The sequence below is a fragment of the Lissotriton helveticus genome, chromosome 3_1 (genome assembly GCF_964261635.1).
Source record: "Lissotriton helveticus chromosome 3_1, aLisHel1.1, whole genome shotgun sequence".
In the NCBI taxonomy this organism is placed as follows: domain Eukaryota; kingdom Metazoa; phylum Chordata; class Amphibia; order Caudata; family Salamandridae; genus Lissotriton; species Lissotriton helveticus.
The window spans coordinates 232627453-232650439 of record NC_136061.1 but is presented as its reverse complement, the minus strand read 5'-3'; positions in this window follow the sequence as shown (position 1 = coordinate 232650439).

The following is a 22987-nucleotide window of genomic DNA, read 5'->3' as shown; positions in this document are numbered from 1 at the left end:
TGCCGAGTGCGACCCCTGGTTAGAGTAGGCACCGAGGCGAGAATTATCGAGTCCGCTGACCCTGGTCCACGACCCTGCCGCGTCGGGAATCAAACCCTGGTCCCGGGCTGACTTCTGCTTCCGGGTCTGCCGCCTCTAACCAGTGAGCCACACCACTCCACTCGTGGACAAGGTGAATGCAGTCGGAGTGCTGAAGGACAATAAAAGAGGTCAAGAGGTGCTGGAATTATGTGAAGCGCAAAACCAAGCAGAAATTTGCCAACAACCGGAAGGCAACAATGCAGACTGGAGGTGGGAGCCCAGCGCCACAGGAGGAGCTGGACGAGATGGAGGAAATGGTGTCCTCAGTCATCCATGGGGAGTCTGTGGCAGGAGTTTGGGGACTGGACACTGCTCAACATGACCTGACGCAACAGCACCAGGGTGAGTAACGACCAGGGACTGGGGGGACGGCGGGAAGATGGGCACAATGCAGACATGCACAATTAAGTATAGCACATCTGCGGACAAACCATGCCCCAGAGCCCCAACTCCCACCAAGAGACCAATGTGCCCAAGTACAACATCTCAGCACAGTACAAGCACAGAAGTCATAGGCACGCAGCATGAAAGGGTTAAGGGACAGCAAAATCAGCGCTGCAGGTGCGACTCTCCCAAAATGCAGCACACGCACATAACATGCAGAGCACATCAACATTGACAACAATGTGGTACAAACCGCAACACGTCCGCAACAGAACAGAGCACAACTGGTGCCGCTTGTGTGTAGAAACTGGCCAATCACATTTGGCATTGCAGGGAAATGTGAGTTGACAATGTACAAGTACAAATACACATCTGTGATGTCGAAATGCCCACTGTTCAACATCAAATAGGCAGCTCCCGCCAAACAGTCACAATGTACACTGTTATACAGTTTGTATGTAAACATGTACAATGCGTAAACATACATGTGAACACAATGTTAAACTGCATCTCCCCTTCACATTGCAGAGGGAAAACCAACACCTCCTGCAGAGCAGGCTGAACCTCTCTTCTCTGATGACAGAGAGGACCACCACACCTTCGACACCGACGCCCTCCAAGAGTTCATTGACAGCTACGTCAACCCACCTCCAGGAGCAGGGCAGCCTAGCTGCAACAAGGAGACCCCACCACCTGCACAGACCACAGAGCAGGCAGCACCCACCACCATGCCTGCCTCCCAGGACCACCATGAAGAACACATGGCCTTCCAACGCTGTGGGTTGGGGTGCCAGGAGAAGCTGGCTGAACAGTTGCAGGTGGGCTTTGACTGCATGGCAGCCAAACTAGATGCCATACGTGGGTGTCTAAGTCCCATCAGGACCACTCACACTCCCTAACGGACACCCACAGTCTGCTCCATGCTCTCCAACGATCCATAGCTGAAATCGCTGGAGTCATGACTATGAGACAAGAACTGTCTAGTCAGAGTGGCTCCAGCGGTGTCACCCGGGAGTTGTGACACATGCAGAGGATCATGGAGAACATGGAGCGGACGCAGGCGGAAAGAGCAGCTGCCGTGGCTGCACACCAGCGAGAGGTAGCTGGGTTCTTCCATGCCCTGCAGACCCTTCTCATGGCATTGCTGCCACAAGGCCTGGCGCGGATGAATGCTGCTGCTACCACTCCATCCACATCTCCGCCCTTGAAGTGTCAGTGAACACAATGGGGCAGTCATATTCCACGTCTGGCCCCTGAGGTGTCACTGCCACACAGTGCTGGAGACAGAACACCACCACCCACATGTGGGGCACATGAAACAGCAGAGGACGAAGATGATGATGAATCTGCCTTAGTGGTAAGAAGGAAGCTGTAGCATTCATCTCCACCGTATGGCCTGTTTCTACTTGGTTCTGCCCTCTGCATCATCACCTTCCACTGTCCCCCGATGCACTCTGCGACACTCACCTTGGACCTCGATATGGACTGCCATATTCTGGTTGGTTACCAATGACACAGCAATCAGACTGCTGACTGAACTCTTCCTCTTCTGATGAACTTATCATTCTATAAAGGACTCTGGCTGGCCCTCCACGGGCCTACAATATAAAATGGGGTGTGCATGGCCCTGTACTGCTCCAGCTACAACACTCCACTGAATGTGCATTAAACATTCATATTCACACAGATGTGTCATGTCTTTGCTCATTCAAGTGTGGAAGTATGGATGAATGTAGGGTCAGTGATTCCCCCTTACATCCTTGTTACTCATGTTGTGGGACTTGAGTCACAGGGTGCAACATTACCGATTGCGGTCCGGGTGGCGCCGACACTACAAAAGAGACACATGCATTAGTTACTTCCTTGTTTATCTCAGGACGGAACCACGCCCAGAGTCTGGTGGTTATTGTTCACACCCCTATGCTGGACTGGCACATGCCAGGCCAGCCCACTCCGCCTATGCTTACAGGGGGGGACAACGCTACATGTCCCAGGTCTTCCCTGTAGTGATCTGCTGAACACAGGTCTAGTTGTCTGCATGCCACAGCCACACCCTCATGGCTGGTTTATACCCACACCACACTCATCCAGCAGATGCGTCACAGGACATGTGACAATAAAAAGGGCCGGGCCGGGCGCACGTGCTGGACGCAATTTACACTCCCTATCTGGGCGTATTTGTGTGGTTATTATTTATGCATGAGGGCCTAGGGCCCTACCACATCACATTCCCCACTGCCGGAGGTGACATGATGGCTTCCGCACCATGATATTCATTCATAAAGGGTCCATGACTTGCGGTGCACAGACTTGGTGGCACCGGATACACTGCGGCCGGCACAGGCACACCACCACGGGACAGTGACTTTCGGTGCCCTGAGGTAGGGGCACCTAAAGAGCTGAGTGGGTGTGCAGCCTGCTATGATGCCCCGTCCTGGCGGTTCGGACTAGTAAGGATTTGTGTGAGCCCTGCTGGACCACAGTGTAGGCCGGAGCCACCGGGCAGCGCGGTCCTACCGCCATGTGGCATTGCCTCGCAGTTCACAGTGTTAGTTGCACCTAAAGAGCTGAGTGGGTGTGCAGCCTGCGATGATGCTATGTGCACTGATATGATCTCAGCCATTGCAAAATCAAGACCCAGAATCAAGTGTGTGACCCGGTGGCCTGCGGTGCGGGGCTGCATGATGTGAAGGCTGGCATGGTCACGGGCCCAGGGCTTGGACCTTGCACCAGCACGTGTACGCCCTCTTGGAGCCACGCCGGTGGTGGAAAGTGAGCAGTGAGGCCTGGGTGCGCAGGGATGGGCAATCACTGCTGGGTGGCGGGAGGGACTGGGGTGCAGCAGCCTGTGTGTGCAGGAGTGGGCAAGCGATGATGGAGTGTGCAATTGTATGGACTCTTTCCATTCATGAATCTGGACTGTTTCAGATAAGGGACCTAGTGGACTGAAGGGTATACCGGTAGGTGGTTGGAGACACACCGGTGGCAGCATGTGAACAGTGTCGGCACTCTCTCTCCCTCTCTTCCTTTCACTGTCTCTCTCTCTCTCGCCCTCTTTCTCTCTCTCCCTCCCTCTTTCACTCTCTCCTTCCCTCTCTTTCTCTCTCTCTCCCTCTCTTCCTTACACGGTCTCTCTCTCTCTCTCTTTCTCCCTCTCCCTCTCTTACTTTCACTGTCTCTCTCTCCCTCCCCTTCTCTCTCTCTCTCTCCCTCTCTTTCTCTCTCTCTCACTCTCTCTCTTTCTCTCTCCCTCTCCTCATTTCACTGTCTCTCTCTCTCCCTCTCTTTCTCTCTCTCCCTCTCTCCCTCTTTCTCTCTCTCTCGCTCTCTTCCTTTCACTGTCTCTCTCTCTCCCTCTCCCTCTCTCTCTCCCTCTCCCTCTCTTCCTTTCAATGTCTCTCGCTCTCTCTTTCTCTCTCTCTCTCTCTGTCCTTTGATGAGCGCATGGCACACCTTTGTATCATGAATTTTGTCTTGCAGGCTGTGACTTACAGATTGTCCTGAGAAGACCCGCCATGACTCTTCAAAATAGTTGTTTTTGGTTTAATCTGAATAAAACTATTTGTTTGGAAATTCAAAGATGAATGAATGTTTCTCTTTTTTCTGTCCACACATGAATGTTAATTGTTGTAATTGTGCGACATCAGGTGAATTATTTTGTTCATGATTTCGTAAAGTTGATGTAACATATCTTTGTCCCGGGTGCCCGGGGTAGGGTCCCGGGAGGGGTAGGGGCGGTTGTGGGGTCCTGCATGTGTTGGCGGTGGGTGTCGTGGCCCTCTTGGGTGTTTGAGCTGCATGATCAGCAGCTCCATGGCATCTGTTGTTCTTAAGGTGTGGCTCTGGGCTGGGCTTCCTTTTATGGTGCAGGTTGTCATACAACTTTACACCAGGTAAGAGTAGGTGTTAACTCCCTGCTGCTAACGCGCCTATCGCCTGTTTTGTGATCTTATCGCCGATCTGGCTGGTTGTTGAGAATGTTGCAAAGTGGCGTTTTCGCGGCTTTTTGCACAGGAATGCCTACTCTGCATCTCATTAGCATTAATTGCCAGGGTCATCTGTGGCAATGTTTTATGCAGCTGCTAGCGCAGGTAAACTGGTGATGTCGGCTGTTAGCACCAGCTTGTGAATGGGGCGATATACTTATCGCTACTTTGGCTGTGATAAAGTGCAGCTAACTCGGCGATAAGTCTTTGAGAATATGCCCCTGAGTATCTACCTTCCTTGGGAGTGAGAGGAGTAATAAGCCCTGTGAGGTCCACTCTCCTGAGAGGAAAAGGTTGTAGGACACAGAGGGCTGATGGGAGGTAGGCTCTCTGACAGGGGAGGGTCACTCCTGCCATTCTCTGGTAGGTAGTGGAAAGGATTCTTTCTTGAAGGCTGGAAAGCCTGCTGTGATCCCAACCGGAATCATTTGTCAGGAGAGCAGTTAGAAAGAAGAGTCTGTAAAGATCAGGTGAGGCAGAATAAGGTTGAAAAGCTAGTTTATTCTGGATTTAGGATCTCATCCACAGGAGAGATGTCTTCAGTACATCTACCAGGCTTCAACTGACTAAACTCTAAACATAACATTCTTTTCTTCACAACAATACATTCCATAGCTCCTAGCAACAGGCACTATGATGCCACACATCCCCCTTCTTTACAATAACAAAGAAATATAAGTAGAGAAAGAAATTGGATAAAAACAAATGCAACCTATTTAACAAAATCTTTTGAATAAGCAGGTGCATGAGAATCTCTTGAAGATTTTCGAATTCTTTGTGGAACAACAGTAGCTTGATGTGGTGTATTTGAACAATCATCAGATTTAAATACAAAGTCTTTCCTAATCACCACCACCCTGTTCAAATTCCAAATGCGATGATCTGCCGTCTTGATAGCATTATTGAAAATCTTGATGACCTGAATAGGTTTTAAAAACGTTTTAGATAACATTTTATTCTTTTTAAATTGATTCTTTATAAGAACCCAATCACCCACTTTAACATAAGTTTTTTAAACAATTTTCTTGAAATCATAAAGTCTTTTAGTGGATTGAATTTTTTTCTGATTCAGCTAATTTCCAATTACAATTCTCATTTTCTGAAAAGAAATTAGGTTGCATGGCATTGACCCAAGGTGTTCCTACCAGGGTGTTGGCGCACCTACACCTAAAAAGTTCAAATAGTGTCCGATTTGTGATGGCATGTGGAGATAGTCTGTATACCTTAACCTTTTTGAAGATTTCAGTACCACAATCTGAACCTGCAGACTTTGCCATCCTAATTGTTTCTTTGAGCACACGGTTGAATCTCTCAACCATACCATTGGTTTCTGGGAGGTACAATGAAGATTTTCCATGTTTTTTACCATGGCTGGACAAAAATGCTTCCATCTCCCTGGAAACTAATTGAACACCATAGTCCGTGAGGATTGTATTTGGAATCCCCTCTCTAGCAAATAGTTTTTCTAAGAACGTCACCACATGTTTAGTTTCAATACCTGAGTGATGGCAATCTCTGGCCATCTTGAAAAAAAATCAACTAAAACAAGTACATACCATTCGGAACCAGGCGAGTATATGGGACCAAGAATGTCCAAACCCACTTCTTTCCAAGGTCCATCTGGACGATCTCTTATGATCATTGGCTGAACCTTGGGTTTGGCCACTCTTTCACTTAAAGCACACTCAATGCAATCTCTAATTTTCCGCTCAATCTGTAAATCCATGCTTGGCCACCAATAAGACATTCTCAATGTCTCTTTAGTTTTAGAAATACCCAGGTGACCCATATGTGCCAGATAAATAAGTTCATCTCTAATGGAGCATGGTGGAACTAGTCTAGTGCCTCCCAACAAGTAAACCATCCTGTTCTGAAAGCTGATCCTTAACATGCCAACATTTCTCTAAGTTTTCATTATTCTTGGGTTTGATTCTCCAACCTGTATTAATAAGTCTCAACATTTCTAATAAATCTGAATCTTCCTGTTGTGCCTTTACCCATCTATCTTTATCAATCACATTCTCTTCTATGGCACACACCATTTCCTCTTCATCATCAAAATCATCTTCTTGACCAAATTCATCTTTAGGGACAAGACGAGACAATGCATCTGCAACTTTGTTTTCAACACCTGGCAGATATTTTACTTCAACGTTGTAATCATGTAGTCCTACAACCCACCTTGGGATTCTACTTGAAACTGCATCAATTCCTTTTTTCTTTAAAATTTCACACAGTGGCTTGTGATCCGTTCTTATCTCGAATGCACTTCCCCACAACAGATTCTTTAGCTTTCGTATGGACCAATACACAGCAAGTGTTTCTCTTTCCACAACGGAATACCGTAGTTCAGCACCCCTTAGACTCCTTGACAAAAATAGTATAACTTCTTCCTGACCACGTACATTCTGCACAAGCCCCGCACCTAAACCTTTAAGGTTAGCATCAGTTATCAAAATAGATTTCTCCTCAGGATCAAAACGACTCCATTTTGGAGCACAATACAACCTTTCTTTAAGAGCACAAAATTCTTCTTCACACTTGTCATTCCAGACAAATTCACATCCTTTCCCTCAGTAAAACTCTCATATTAACGCACAAGAAAGCAAAGCCATTTATACATTTACTATAGTATTCTGCCATGCCTAAAAAACTCATTAATTTTTCTTTGTTGGTGGGAGAAGTCATCTTTAGTATAGCAGCAGTCAAACTTTCTTTCGGTAAAATTCCTCCTTCAGAAATGGTGTGACCCAAATAACCTATTGAATTTCTCCTAAATTTACATTTCTCAATTTTAACTGTTAACCCAAATGCACTTAATTTGTTCAACACATCCAAAAGGCACGCATCATGCTCCTTGTCATCACATCCAAAAATTAAAATATCATCTTGGTAAATTCGGACCCCGTTCAATCCCTTCAGAACATTCTCTAAAGCCCTTTGAAAAACAGAAGCGGCTGAAACTAAGCCAAATGGAAGTCTAACAAAACAAAACGTTCCAAATGGGGTAACGAAGGACGTCAAATCTTTAGACTCCTCATCTAGTCTAATCTGGTGCTACGCAGATATTAAGTCAACAGTGCTAAAAACTCCAGCCCCTTTAAATAACATCAACATGTCAGCAATTTTAGGTAAAGGGTAGCGGTTCCTCCAATTGAGTTCTCCGACCAAAATGGTACCTTTCTAATGTGGTACTAACCTTTGCTTGTCCCGCTTTGCTATACAAATCTTATATTCATTTAAATCACGGTCTTCAAGGTCAGGAAGATAGTCAAAACGTCCTGACCTTCTAAACCTAAACAATGTAACAACAATGCAGTCTTCCTTTCCGCACTTTAAGAAGATCCGCAAATTCTTGCGTATCTTTTCAAACCTTACGCCATTTCTGCCATCTGATGGGAGGATCTCCGGGAGAAGACAGAAAGAATGAAGGGGCTATTACGTTTTGACAAAAGTAAGAAATTTACACTTCAAGTTTGGACACTCACGCCCAGATAATTTTTGTCAATTGAAATTAAAGTATAACAGACACTCAATTGTGCAAGTAAGTGTAGATAACCAATATATGTGAAGACAAGTCTATAAATAAAACTTTAACATATCAGAGTAATCTACAATTTCTAAAATCCACAATCGTGTGTTATTGACATAAATGCATTGAACACAAAAAAAATGTTTTCTTGCAGTGTATCTTCCAGTTTACCTCACCATAGCAACACATAAATTATAACTGGACAAAATAAATAGATTTAAAGTGTGCGTGTCACTGTTGCACGCAGTACACAATGAAATATTTAAAGTGTGCGTGTCACTGTTGCACGCCAAAATACCAATAAGTGTTCAAAGTGTGCGTGTCACTGTTGCATGCAATAATGTCATCTCCAGTGTGCGTGTCACTGTTGCAACATGCAGTAAAAGTACTTCAAAATTTCCAACAAACGTACCTCTTGTTCTTCCAAAAGACAGTCTTGTTTCCTAAGCTCCGTAGTAAAGATGTGTTGATTCGAAATAAAAACAAAAATATGTCGAATCGTCGGATATATAATGCTTTACGATGAAAATAAGAAGATCCACACCTAAGATGGCTGCCACGCTAGCGTCAAAATGTGTTGACGCTTTATGCTGTGTAATCCCACAATGCAACTTCTTTCTTGTGACGTCTAGGGGATAACGCTTCTCATTTAGGAATCCCAAGAGATATTTGCTCATTGTGACGTGAAGAAATGTCGTCGGTACCTCACGCGAGGTAAACACTCGAGCGCGGTAAGTTTAAATAATGCGCCCTCCGCGTTTACGGGAAGCTGAGTGACAATATAATCTGTAGACAATTTCATACGATATTTCCGTGATAACAGTAGCTTGATAGTCTCGAATTTCACCTAATGGAGCTATCTTGCTTTACATTCAAGACTCCATTTTCCGGCGAAATAACAAACTGCAAATGTCACTTTTAAATTCACCCAAGCATTTCCGTAGACAGCCAAGGTACTAATCGTTGGAAAGGCACAGTTAGTGTAAGCTTGCTGAGATTCTTTTCAGAAAAATGACATCCTCAAATTAACATTTGCTTAATAACAGGAAAATAAATATCTGAAGTAGCACTCTTATTTTACCAATATGATTAATCGTCAAAGTCATTAAGTGTGGAGCTTTTTCCAAGTAGCAAAAGAGAAATCCCAGCAATTGAAAACTACCACATTCTTGGTTCCATGCAAGGAACACCAAAGAAGAATGCCACGAGATTGCTGCACAATAAAATGATGAATTCCTCTACTTTTCTTTTTTCTTTTTATCACCGACACGTGTAGTGTGCGTACCACTGAGTCATAATGAATTAATGCAGGTTGGAAGGAGTGCACGCGCCAATATACGCCTAAAATACAGTAATGTATTTACCTATGCTACGTAATGCCTCAAAGAAAGTCACAATAAAATGATGAATTTGTCTTCGTTCTTTGTATATATATTTTTTATGCTCACTGACACGCGTAGTGTGCATATCACTGAACCACAATAGATCAGTGTAGATTGAATGGAAATTCATGCGCCGATATGCACGTCGAATACAATGATGTAGTTACATGTAACACTTAACTCTAATAGCAATGTAAATAATTTGATTCCATGAAAGTTTGTTGAGGTGGTGCCAAAAATCAATTGAAAGTTTAGCGTTGCAATAGCAAGCAGTACTTTTCTAAATAACAGTCTATAGCAAGCTGTGAGCATTGAAATTGTATCCGTTGTCGAAATTTCGCAGCATTACACTGGGCGATGCAGACGCAGTTGTCATGACAACGTGCGTCATGCACACTGAAAACCGCTGAAGCAAACTCCGCACCGAGAAAATGGCGAAAGCGAAATCGTAAATAACAAATGAAAATTGTCTCACCGGACAAGAATCGTCAGAAAGCACAGGTATACGTCGTGGAAATACTTCAAATACCAATGACTCCACAACCTCTGTCATTGCCTCGAAGTGGAAACTCTACCACAACGTCCGACAACTTCCGACGAGGAAGACTGGATGCTGAACCAGCCCGTCGCCAGTGAAAGGAAGACAATAACGTGTAGCTGAATAGCTTCCTTTATTGGCATCCAGGAGAGCAGTCGTCCCGGCAGCAACTGCCGTAATCCCACATTCTTGGTTCCATGCAAGAAACACCAAATAGAATGTCACGAGAAAGCCCTCTAGGTAAGAACACCCAACCAAAGTACCTTCCAAACGATGTGTTTCCATGTTGATTTTCAAAGTTCTTTCTTTCATTTAAAAATGATCCATTCATGAGTAGTGTTGAGATCCTTTAATCCATCCCCTCCTCTGTCACCAATTGTAAAGATCAGGTGAGGCAGAATAAGGTTGAAAAGCAGGTTTATTCTGCAATTAGGATCTCATCCACAGGAGAGATGTCTACAGTACATCTAGCAGGCTTCAACTGTCTAAACTCTAAACATAACATTCTTATCTTCACAACAATACATTCCATAGCTTCCATAGCTCGTAGCAACAGGCACTAGGATGCCACAGAGTCTCTCCCCCTTACAACAGCAATTGCCATTATTTTTTCCTGCTCAATAGCAGACATCAGAAGCACGCAGCCACTTGCAACTTGCACCTTGCCAGTAACTACTCCTCTTTATTCCCTTGCATAATTACCCTCATATAATTCCTGGCATTATAACTTAAACTGATAAAGAAATGCCCTGAATTACCCAAGTGGTGGTATTTCTTCTTAATATCAACCCCTTGCACTCTTGTCACACCTAAACTATTTTCTCCTTTACTCAGTGCAACTTTTTTCAACAAATGTTCATTGTACCCTATTCTCTCTTCTGTCCCTGATCAACTATGGTATGTTTTGCCTATCTGGCAGTTGGAACTACCTCTCTTCATATTGAGGTCTTTAGTGAAACTTCTTCCTAAATTTGATTATTGGCTGTACACCTCATCAATGTGTCTCTTCTTAATGGTTCTGCTAGAGACACAAAATCACACAGATTAGACAAACTACTGTGGGCAGTATATGGTCCAGCTTTCGCTTCGCTTGCACTCAGACCAACAATCTTTATATTTATTTTTGTTTAAATATGTTTTTACTAAACATTTAACTACAGTACAGTTTTGCAATGATAAATAAAATGATTGAAATGAAAACAATAGTACTCTAAAGAATATACTTGCAAGAGAATATATCACAATCTTAAATAACAGTTATTTATTATTATAGTACAAGACTCATGATGTCACTCTTGCTTATGTAGAATATATTATTAGCTTATGTAATACGTATTTTGTAATATTTTAGAGGAGGAAGAAAGAGAAGAAACTAAATAAAAATGTTAAAGAGTTACAGAGTGTTAACAAAAAAGACTAGACGCACATAAGAAAAAAGAGCAACTGATCAACTAATATTAAATGCCATTCTTGGGTAAGTAACACATCTTCTATTGATCATTATAGAGAACTAGGACAATATAAAACAGTAATGTATTTTTAATGTGGGTTTAAAACTCCAACTATTGTATTGCCTCGAACAAGATTTTAGAATTCAATGGAAGTCATGGACATCCACAATATATACCTCTAAATTTTTACAGAGGTTAGATCAGGTAACAGTGTCACTATTTGTCCAATTGGCTGTGATCAATTGTAGAATGATAGCATTATGGAGATCTACAAATGTCCCAGTTAAAGAATTAGTCACCTATATAGTAGAAGAATGACCAAAGGAAAAATATATATTCTATCAAACGGCAGTTTAGCTAAACATATATTTGTAATCTTATCCCAAACCTTTTTCCAATACAATCTAATTTTCAAACATTTAATTGTAATACTACCACTACTATCATTATTACAAGACCAGCATTTATTATCTTTAGAAAGCTTCAGCTTACATATATATATAGTGGTTTGGGGTTATAAACAATCTATTTTAGAGAAAATGCAATGTTTTATTGGTGCTTGCAGAACAGGAAGTTTAATAAATTGTTTACCAAATTTTGTTCCCTAGGGAATGGGTAAGGTCTGCTCAAGGTCGTTTTATCATGATACTTCTACTTTAGACCTTGCTTTTAAATTACTCAATGAATAGTTTTTTTAATACACACACAAATGAAGAATTAACTTCTATTAAAATGAGTAATCATTTTAGAAAAGTTGCATTATCCTTTACAACTAACATAGTAGGATCCTGCAACTTTAGTTAAATAGCTTCTATTAACAAATCATACGAGTGGCTAAACGTTTTAGGAACACTAAACTTGCAGTGCATATCTTATAAAGACAAACTCATTATTTGAGAGTAACTGACTAATGTTCTTAAAGCCCTAATCTACTCAACTAGCCAGTTTGAAAATCTTTTTGCAAAGTTTGTGTTACACCAAATTGGTGAAAGTGTAACACCCTGTGCTTCTGAGTAATTATACAAAAGAAAGGGTGTAGCAATTAAACTAAAATAATTAACTACAGGGAAAGAAAACTATTTAGGTTTTTGTGGTATGCAAACAAAATCCTTAAAAGTAAGCGGGTTTATTAAAGAATGTTAAATTTATTTGCCAGAAGTTCAGAATTTGGATGATGTCCTCTGATAATGATGTCCAAACTTGTTTTAGCATGAAAGCCGAATGATCATTCATGTAATTGTGGAAATTGAAGCTGCCACTAGCTTTAGATTTTTAAAGCTTGTGTAAAGGCATACATGCTCCAAAGAAACCCTTACAGAATGCTGTCAATTGGTTAAAAAAATATTGAGGAAGGTTTACTTGAAGCATGAACAGGTAAGCATTGATAAATTGTAGTATCATCATTTTAATAGTGTCAAGCTTGCCCCACCAATATAAAAAGAGGGGTGACCAATTATCAGACAATATATTAATCTTACTGTTGTCCTCCTCTAAGTTGACTCTAATCATATCTCTGATTAAGTGCAACAAATGATAATTAAGTATGTAATTTTCATAGGTATCCATACAAACACAGAATTCTTAAACATATCTTTAAGGCAACACTAATTAAGTAGCATAACCTCAGACCATATTCATTGTAATATGTTTTTTAAGAGCTATGACTTTCACTTCTGCATTATGCACTGTTATCGCAGGAATCCTCTTGCAGATTCTTCATCGTTCAGCTCACCTGCAATTAAACAGTTGTGAACTTTTCACTGGCAACATCATTCAAAAAAGGGGTTAAACATTTGGAAACATTCCTTGTATGGTATTAGTGGCTGTGACATATTGGCAGCAGTCATTCAGGCAACAAAATAAAAATTGCTGCAGAAATCAACCCCAAAATCTAACAATAGTTACCTCCGCCTCCTTATTCAGAAAATCTATGGCATCTAACTCAATCCTACTTGCAGACAATTGTGACCCACATCATACCATAAATAGTATACTTTTTGGAGAACTTTTATAGGTGTAACATAATTGTATGGAAGATTATTATCAAAGGGAGATCTCCAGGATATGGTTAATGTATGTTTATTTAGTGGTATCAAATGTCATAATTCCAACGAGGTAGAACTACAGTGGATTAAATAGCAACCAGTGATACATTTCAAAATTGCAAAGATGGGGATATCATAAAACTATTGACATAGGGCAATCAACAGAGCCATAGACTGACACAGAAATTGAACAAACATTGGCATCTACTAAAATATGCTCCGTGTTTGTGTGATGGTATTTCAGATAAAGCCTCTATTGCTATTTTCAAGAACATCTGATCTGAAGGATAAACTGACAAGCAGCCTTCACAACCCTTTACAGCTCAAAGTTGTTATAGGAAACTGGCTTTAATAAATGTGTTCAATTGACAGAAAAGTTAATACAAAATGTTTGTGAAGGTAAATAGCTTTTGGTTAAGTCTGACTACGTTTAACTCCACATATATGCACCTAGAAATAAATATATACCTTCAAGGTGCACCAATCTTATTACATACCTATTTGCCTGCTCAAGTCCCTGGATACCTTCACAGTTGATTAGCTCGGACTAAAAATCGGCATAATATAACAACATGTACTTTTACCTTTCAAATATTTTGGTAGTTGATATTCTGGCTACAATATTTTTGTGCTTGATATTCTGACTTGCAACTGGCCATTTATAAGTGAAAAGAAAGAGTGGGTCCTTTGCAAAAGACCTTTATCATCAGATCTCTAGCCAAATATAAAGGTACACATGCACTCTATGCTTTACAAAGTTTATACTGAATTAAATATTAACTAGCCATTAGTAGGAGAAATTATGGTCATCAACGTTGATTTCCCTTTGTAAATGATTATTGAAAATGGATAGCTTGTGTCTTTTATGTGTCTTACATTGATATTCAAGAGATTTTTTTCAATCGTGTATGGAAATGTTTCATAGTGGTTATTATAGTTGGAAGACATTTTGCGGCATTAGCAGTATTATTAGGTTGATGTGTTCTTGATTTACAGATTGAAATTGAGTTATGGTTTATTTGGTAGGCATTTACAGGTTTCGGAAGTGGTTTCATGACCCTTTCACTATTTTGTCAGAGTTTCTAGTTACTATTTTTGTGATGGATTAAAAAGTTTTACTGTTTACTACAAAATGCCTGGAACATTTGCTTGGTTTGTAAGCGGTTGGATCTATTATGGTTTTGCAATACAAAATGAGTGAGCAGTTCATGTGTTTGTATAACATAGTAAATTAATATAAAAATATTACATATTAAGTCAAAAAACAAATAAAGACAACATAGTAAATATCCCTGAGAAATCTGATTATATATTATAGTTAAGGTGATTCCCAAAGTTTTTTGACCTGTAGTAATATGAAGTAGGGAATAATCTTAATTTTTTGATAAATTCCTAATTATGCACCTAATCACAAAACTCAACAGTCAATTGCTATCATGATCAGAGTGTATTTGCAAGTAAAACATGTGGAATTGATACTTATGCATGGTTGAAACAATAATATGTATCTGCCCGCTCAGCTGAAGGCAACCTACCCTCGCCACCTCCTACCCCACTATGGGCAAAAGAAAAATTACATGATCATTCTACGATCAAAAGAAAAAGGGGAAAAAACATTCTATACCTCCTCCAAGCAGGTAGTAAATGACTTGGGATTTGTGTCAGTTGTTTTCCCCAGAAGAGGAAAAACAAAGAATTGGACCTGGTATTGCATGGTATGCCAACTATTCCCTATTCTGGGGTAATCAACTTGTAATCCATGGTATTTCCCAGGGCAAAAATGCTTGAAAGAAAATGCTGACCCCCACATCTCCTCTCAAGGATAAAGGGGAGCTCTGTAATAGGGGTCTGACTGTAACATGGAAAAAACCCAACTATGCCATTCTTGCATGGTGGTCGCTGCTCCAATATTAGCCTTGGGTGCTGAACAAGAAAACTATTACAATGCTAATACCTTTATTTCACATTTTATAGGTAAGTGAAAATGTGAGTTAAAATATCTTTTTAAACTAAAGATAAACAGTCAAATTCCCCTGTTGTTTTTAACTGAACTAACTATAACTTGCACTCTTGCCATGCACTGCTTATGCCCACATGTATTTCCTCACTCATGACATGTTCAATGACATCATTCATGGCATTTCAAATAACATCACAGATTACACTATCCACCATACTGATGTTCACTTTCACTTTACTTTACAAACCAGTACAGTGTTTGAAATATGTTATTGAATCATGTAGATTGTAAATTATATTAACATGTATGCTTATATAAAATAATTTGACTGCAGTCCACATCCTATGGACACAGATGTTTTATTAGGTGGGTAAATCCCTATGCACATCCTCTGCAACGTGCACAACTTTTTATAGAAAGCCAAGCCCCTTCAGGTGGTCAAACTCCTACTATGTCCAACTTTTGTCCTGAGAAGAGCTCTTCACAGAGAACCCAATCTCTCCAGTAACTCAAATGCCCTACTACTCATAGCCTCTGCTCCTGACAACCAAGCACCATCAGTTAATCAAAATCCTGCTGCACACAGCCATTGTCCTGTGCAGAACATTTCAAGGAGAGTCCACTAGCAACACAATCTCAAACCCTGTTAGATGGTGAAGGTTCTACCATGCACAGCCTTTGTCGTTTTGACAACTAATGATGGACAGCCCAAACCCTCCACATATGTACTCCCCACAGGAGGCCACTCATTGTGGAAAAGCTGATACTCATGAGCCCTTCAGATGCTATAGAAAATGATCTCTAGATGTAGTTTACTAAATACCTTTCAGTGTCAGAATTGTGTAAAAAACTGTCACACTCATTAGATGATTTCATCAGTAATGTCATCAGTGATGCTATCAAAGATGAAATTGAGCAAGTTATGAGTGATGTAATATCTGAGGTTATAAGTGGTACATGGCAGGGTGCAAGTTATAGTTAACTAATTTTACTATAAGAGGTGAATTTTAGTGTTTTTATATTTTACAATGATATTTTTAGCTGACATTTTCATATGTCTATAACCTCAACCATTATTTTTTCAGTAAGTATATACATATATAGGGGTCTATTAGAATGTCGGGCGGATCACCACCGCCCGCATGGTGGTGGCGATCCGCCCGACATTCTCCTCCGCCCGCACGCCATTTCCCCGACCTTATTAGTATGGCGGGGACTCTGGCGGACGGAAAGACCGTCTGCCGTTTTTTCGCTGGTCACACAGGTGCCCGATATGGTGGCGGTGTCTGCCGCCATCCATATTATGACAGCGGGAAGCAGCCTTTCTGTGGTGGCTTTGCCGCCACGGAAAGGCATGCAGTTTCCTCAGTTGGGGGCCCTCTGTGGGCCCCCAACTGAGTACACTGCATGCCTGTTGCAGGCCCCCAGGATGTTGGGGTTGTGGGGGGGGATATGGGGGGTACCTATGGTATCACCCTGCATTTGCATTGACGACGTGGCAGGGACAGCGCGGTACCTGCCACATTGTGCATGCAAATGCGCATATGCCTTTGTTGTATTGCGGCGGGTGCTGCTGACAGCACTGCCCGCCGCAATGCAAAAAATGTGTGATGCGCCCACCAGTGTGGCAGGCTCATCCTAAATGCCCATGCGGGACCGCCGCACCCTTAGCAGGCGGACCCATTTCCCGGGGCAATGGCAGACGGACAAAGTCTGCCCGCCATCATAATAGACCCCATAGTTAGGTGTTAAAATGAGTTAAGAACTAATGTCTAAAAACTGAAAAAACATGGAAAATCTGAATAAATTTCCACTTACAGTCATGCACTGATTAGGACCTCACATAGTACATCACTCATGGCACATTAAATTACATAATTGATAACATTACTGACTAAGGGCCTAATAATGAGTTTGGCGGTCCATGGGTCCACTGATCCCATGTGGAATGTCCCTGGAATACCACACTGGCGGTCCACCTGTCGTATTACAACTACGGCAGTGGGACCGACACAGGACCACCGCAACTGCTGGGGATCCCTGATCCCGTGGCGGCATCATAGCGGTGTGAAGCTGTAATATTCTGGTGGTGCCACTGCAGCACCTTCAAGCATATTACGAGTTTCCTCACTGCGACCCTTTTCATGGTGGTAAGCCTGCCATTAAAAGGGTGGAGGTGAGGAAACTAAGGGGGCCCTAAATGGACCCGTTACCTCTGTGCATGGGGTACATGCAGCGGGGCTCATGGTGTGCCCCCCGTATATTTGCACCCCCTGTTCCTCCACAGAAAGAAATGCAGAACATTTTGCCTTTTTCTCAGTGGAGTAACAGGCTTTGGCGCTCCTACTGCGGTGCCTTTCATAGGATCTCCCATTACCCTTAAAAAGCCACCGCCATGGGACCACCACCTCAGGACCACCCCCCTCCTCACCCTCCAATATTACAACTCGAAATCTGGCAGGCTGACTGACTGACTCCTCACCCTCCAATATTACAACTCGAAATCTGGCAGGCTGACTGACTGACTGACTGACTACAGGTTTGGAGATCTTGTAGCGGGGCACTGGTGTGGCGGCCCGCTCCAAGACCCCAAACTCGCAATCAGCCTAAAATTATTGCCAAAATCATCCATGATACTTCTTTTCAAAACTGTGACATATTCTTAAAAACCACTTTAATAGTAAAGGGCTTGTAGTCATGTACAACATAGTATTACTGTCTCTACACTTTATGGGTTCATATAACTGAAATAGCGTTAGAATTGAAGGTAACTTTGAGTGTGGTGAAAGTTATATGGTGCACAGTTTACTTACCAGAAATTTTAAAGTACAAGCAGTCCTCCACATTAAACAAGATAAAGGCTGAGCGCACCTGATGTGGTTTGCAGAGGTATGTTTCAAAGAGGGTTGTGGCTTGAAATGTCTGTTGACAATATATTATCCACAAGTCTATGTCTGGACGCATACTTGTGTTAAATAATTGTTAAACAGTGCTATGGACAAAATTAAATGTATCGGGGACATTTATACTGTGTGGATTTTATTTGCATATCTTTTTTGAGATATTGCAGATTATGTAGAATGCAAGAGTTAACCTACTAGAGATGGTTTGACACATACTGTGGTTGTGAGCATGGCTCTAACTTTGTATGCCATTGTGCATTTTTTAATATACAAACCTTATGGTACTATAGAACTCTAAAATAAAGTTATGCTTTTTTTTATTTAATAACAATGAAGTAAAGTATTCATAAAGTATTCATATGATTTTTCTTAACAAATATTTTATTTACATTTACCTCAAAACAGGTGTTTTTGCTATGTGTAATAATATACAATTTATGTACAATGAGACAATTGTTTAATTGAACTTTTCATATACATAGATCAACATTGATTACAAGTCATTTTTTCATAATTCATTGTTTTAGTTTTCTGTATTTTATCTTTATAAAAGAATAGTTTTGGGTTTATAAGGAAATGCCTAATTTTGCATGTTCTTCCACACATTTTGTGATTGATGTAGCTGTTTTTTCAACGCTGAGAGTGCACAGAGACCTGCTATCCAGACCTCAGTGCCAGCATTCCGTCCATCATTTGTTTGCTGGAACACTTTTCGCCCTAAGTGGGATGGGTATGCTCAGACGTGGGTCCCTTGCTCACTGTGCCACTAGATTAAATCTAGTCTGGCTGAAGACGGGTGACATACCCTGAAACCGGTTCCAGGATTCTTGTTTCCGGTCCAGGGAGGACCTGGCCTGGTGTAGTGTAGTTCCTATATTCCCAATAGGCTCTGCGCATTGGAATAACATAAACAATAGTTTAGATGTAGGACTGAGGTCATATCGGTCTCTACTGAATATGTTAGACTTAATTAGGTATGCCAGCTAGCTCAGAGGTCACTAGAAACTTTCTCGAGTAAACAAGGAGGTGTTAACTTCCCTGAATAGACAAGAAGGGATTAGCTTCTGACAACCGCATTAACATGACAACTTTGCTCCCCCCAGAATAAGGAGTATATCTCCAGAGTCGTGTGAAAACAATAGACAGCTATTTCACTCAGTCAATCGTGCATGCTTAGTTTCACCAGAGTGCAGAGAAATAGAGAGACGGGCGTTTTCAATAAAAGTTGTTATTTATTGAGCAGTCCTCTTTCTCGTGCAAGAGAAGTGAATTGCCACAATTGCAATACTTGTCATAAAGTAAAGTGCGTACAGTAAAAGGAGTATTATGAAATAATACTGTACAAGCATTTATATGGTTTCGGAGCCATATGATACTTAAAACTGATAAAATACATATAATGATAAAAGTTGACTAAACGTGCTCAATTGGTGTTTCTAAAATATGCCTACCCCGGTGTACCTGACCTAAGCCTAATACGTGGGAAGGAGTAAGTAAGTTAAGATAGTTGCCACGAATCTGCATCAAGAATTCTCTTAAGGATCTAATCAGCTCCGTACCATGGTTATAGAATGAAGGAGGTCTTGTATCTCTTTCTCAGGACTCGATTTCCCAGAAACCCGCAAGGGTTACTGGAAACACTGGAGCTGGATTTCTCGGCAGGAGAAAAGACAGCGTCTCTCTGAGTGCGTCAATGGGAGGGTCGGCTTCCTTCGGCTCTCGCATCAGCTGGGCTTCGGGCAAGTAGATAACTGCTCTGCTCCAAACCACCGTGTGTTTGCTTAAGGCAACGTTGGTATATTTATACCTGAAAGGTGCCGAGTTTGATGTAAGGTTGGACATAAGACGTCACTAAGAACTTACAGTTCTTTCTGGACTCCAGGAGTTCTTGTTCAAATCAAAACAAAAGCAGGGGGATTTCCCGGGCTGCTGGAGGCTTGGTATGTTTAAAGAACGCGTTGTGCTTTCTAGGAGTCTATGGGAGTAGCCTTGCCATATTTGGACTGCATTGGCTATGACTAAATATGGATGTGATTCTTATGCCTTTATAAGGATATTATTTGTTATAACCACATAAGGGAATGAATCTGGAATATTTAAATAGGGTCCTAGATACGTTTACAACACTGGCAGTTCGGTCTGGACTGGATCCAAGGGGCACAGGGTCAAGACTGTTTTGCATTTGACTGGGTCCAAACTGGGGTGGCGTAGTGGGCAAAAGAACTATGGATGTAATCCAGATCTTTTGACTGAGGGAGAATGTTTGCATTGACATCACTCAGTCCATCATTTGTTTGCTGTAACACTTTTTGCCTTAAGTGGGATGGGTATGCCCAGACGTGGGTCCCTTGCTCACTGTGCCACTGGATTCAAGCTAGCCTGGCTGAAGAAGGGTGACATGTAAATGTAAATGTGTAAATGTTGGAAACTTGTAAAGCGCACTGTTACTCTACCCGAGTGTCCTGGCGCTGTAGACCGCTGGGGAACCCGTCCTGGTTTTCCCTGTGAGATGGTCCCTTTCTGGGTATCTCCAGGGTGAAACCAGGCATCCCCGGCGTCTGTGGGGGGCCGTTGTAGAGATGAGGCAAGCTTAATGCCCAGAGTTACCGAGTGTGTTCCCTGGTTAGAGTAGGCACTGAGGCGAGAATTATCGAGTCCGTTGACCCTGGTCCAAGACCCTGCCGCGTCGGGAATTGAACCCTGGTCCCGGGCCGTTCTCTGCTTACAGGTCTGCCGCCTCTAACCAGTGAGCCACACCTCTCCACAACCAGTGAGCCACACCTCTCCCTGAAACTGGCCCCAGGATGCTTGTTTCCAGTCCAGGGAGGACCTGGCCTGGCAGTTCGGTCTGGACTGTTACCATGGGGCACAGGTTCAAGACTGATTTGTATATAGCTGGGTCAAAACTGGGATGGCATAGTGGGCAAAAGAGCGATGGATTTAACCCAGATCTTTTGACTGGGGGAGAATGTTTGCATTGTCAGCATTTTGTCCATCATTTGTATTCTGTAACACTTGTCGCCCTAAGTGGGATGGGTATGCCCAGACATGAGTCCCTTGCTCACTGTGCCACTGAATTCAAGCTGGCCTGGCTGAAGAAGGGTGAGATACCCTGAAACCAGTCTCAGAATGCTTGTTTCCGGTCCAGGGAGGGCCTTGCCTTTGCAGTTCGGTCTGGACTGTTCCCATGGGACACAGGGTCAAGACTGATTTGCATATGTCTGGGTCCAAACTGGGGTGGCTTAGTGGGCAAAAGAACGATGGATTTAACCCAGATCTTTTGACTGGGGGCGAATGTTTGCTTTTTCAGCATTCCATCCATAATTTGTTTGCTGTAACAGTGTTCTAACCCTATACAAAAAATATGTTGAATTGCATACACCCAATTGCCAATACTGACTTACCTTCAAATTCCTAGTATATGGTACCCAGGGCATGTACTGCAGAGTGTTCACACAGGCATGCAGCACTGTTTGTGCCACTCAAAATATGACAAGGACACAATGGACTCCAGCTTGGCCCTGCAGAATGAAAGGGTGGCGTTTACTCTGCTAGTTCAATGTTGTCATTACAAGCAATGGTAAAGCCTTAATATTATATGTAGGTCTCCCCTAAGGAAGGCCTATGGAGCGCTATGGCAGGGATATTGTCACTATTAAAGAAAAAAGTTTTGGAAAGTTGCCACCCTACACTCTGACCTCACAAAGGCCCGGGTACACAGACAACTTTCTTCCCACCTGGGGAGACGTGTGAATGACTTCCTGACCCAGGAACAAAGGCAGTTGCAGCAGAGCGAGGCATTACCTCCTCTCCCATGATGGCCACTCAGGGTGTGAGCCCAAAAGGAGATACTGCCTTTGAAGGGCTGACTGCAATAACATCCCTGGGTAGGAAGCCTTATGTTTCGGCAGACAATTAGGAGCCAGAGAGGGAAACCTGTTCCTAAACAGTTTTTTCCGTGGGTGTGTAGCTCAACGGTAGCTACACCTCTAGGGTGGGCTCCAATGCTCCTGACCACTAAGGAAGGGCCATGCTATTTTGAAAGGGGCAAGCGTGGGGAAATCTGGGATAGCTAGATATCACACATTGCAAAAAACATGTCACTACATAGGAGGGGACCAAGTAGACTAGTAGCTAGTGACCTTGTGGTCCCTTGGGACTCTTTCCTGCAAAAAATGTGTTCCTCCTGGCACCCTGCCCTCAGATCACACTGGAATTAAAGAAAGGCCCGAAGAAGGACTGCCCTTCTGCCCTTAACCTCCACCAAGAAAGGATTCACCGCCAAGAGAACTGCACCTGCTGCACTCTTGGGCGAGTGAGATTTGGACTATGCCTGCGCCTCTTAGCTTGAGGAAAAGTTGGTTCCCAGCTTTCAACCACAAATTCATTTAATACACAAATTCAAAAAGAACAATTGATGGACAGAATGCAAAACAATGTCATACATTCACCCCAGTACAGAGATCCAGGCCTAAATCCATCGTTTTTTTGCTAACCATGCCATTCGAGTTTGGACCCAGCTGCAAATCAATCTTGAACCTGTGCTCAAATGGAACAGTCCAGCCCGAACTGCCAAGCCAGGTCCTCCCTGGACTGGAAACAAGCATCCTAGGACCAGTTACGGGCTTTCAGCCCTTATCAGCCAAGATAGCTTGACTCCAGTGGCATGGAGAGCACGGGACCCAAGTCTCGGCATACCCATCCCACTCAGGGTGACAAATGCAA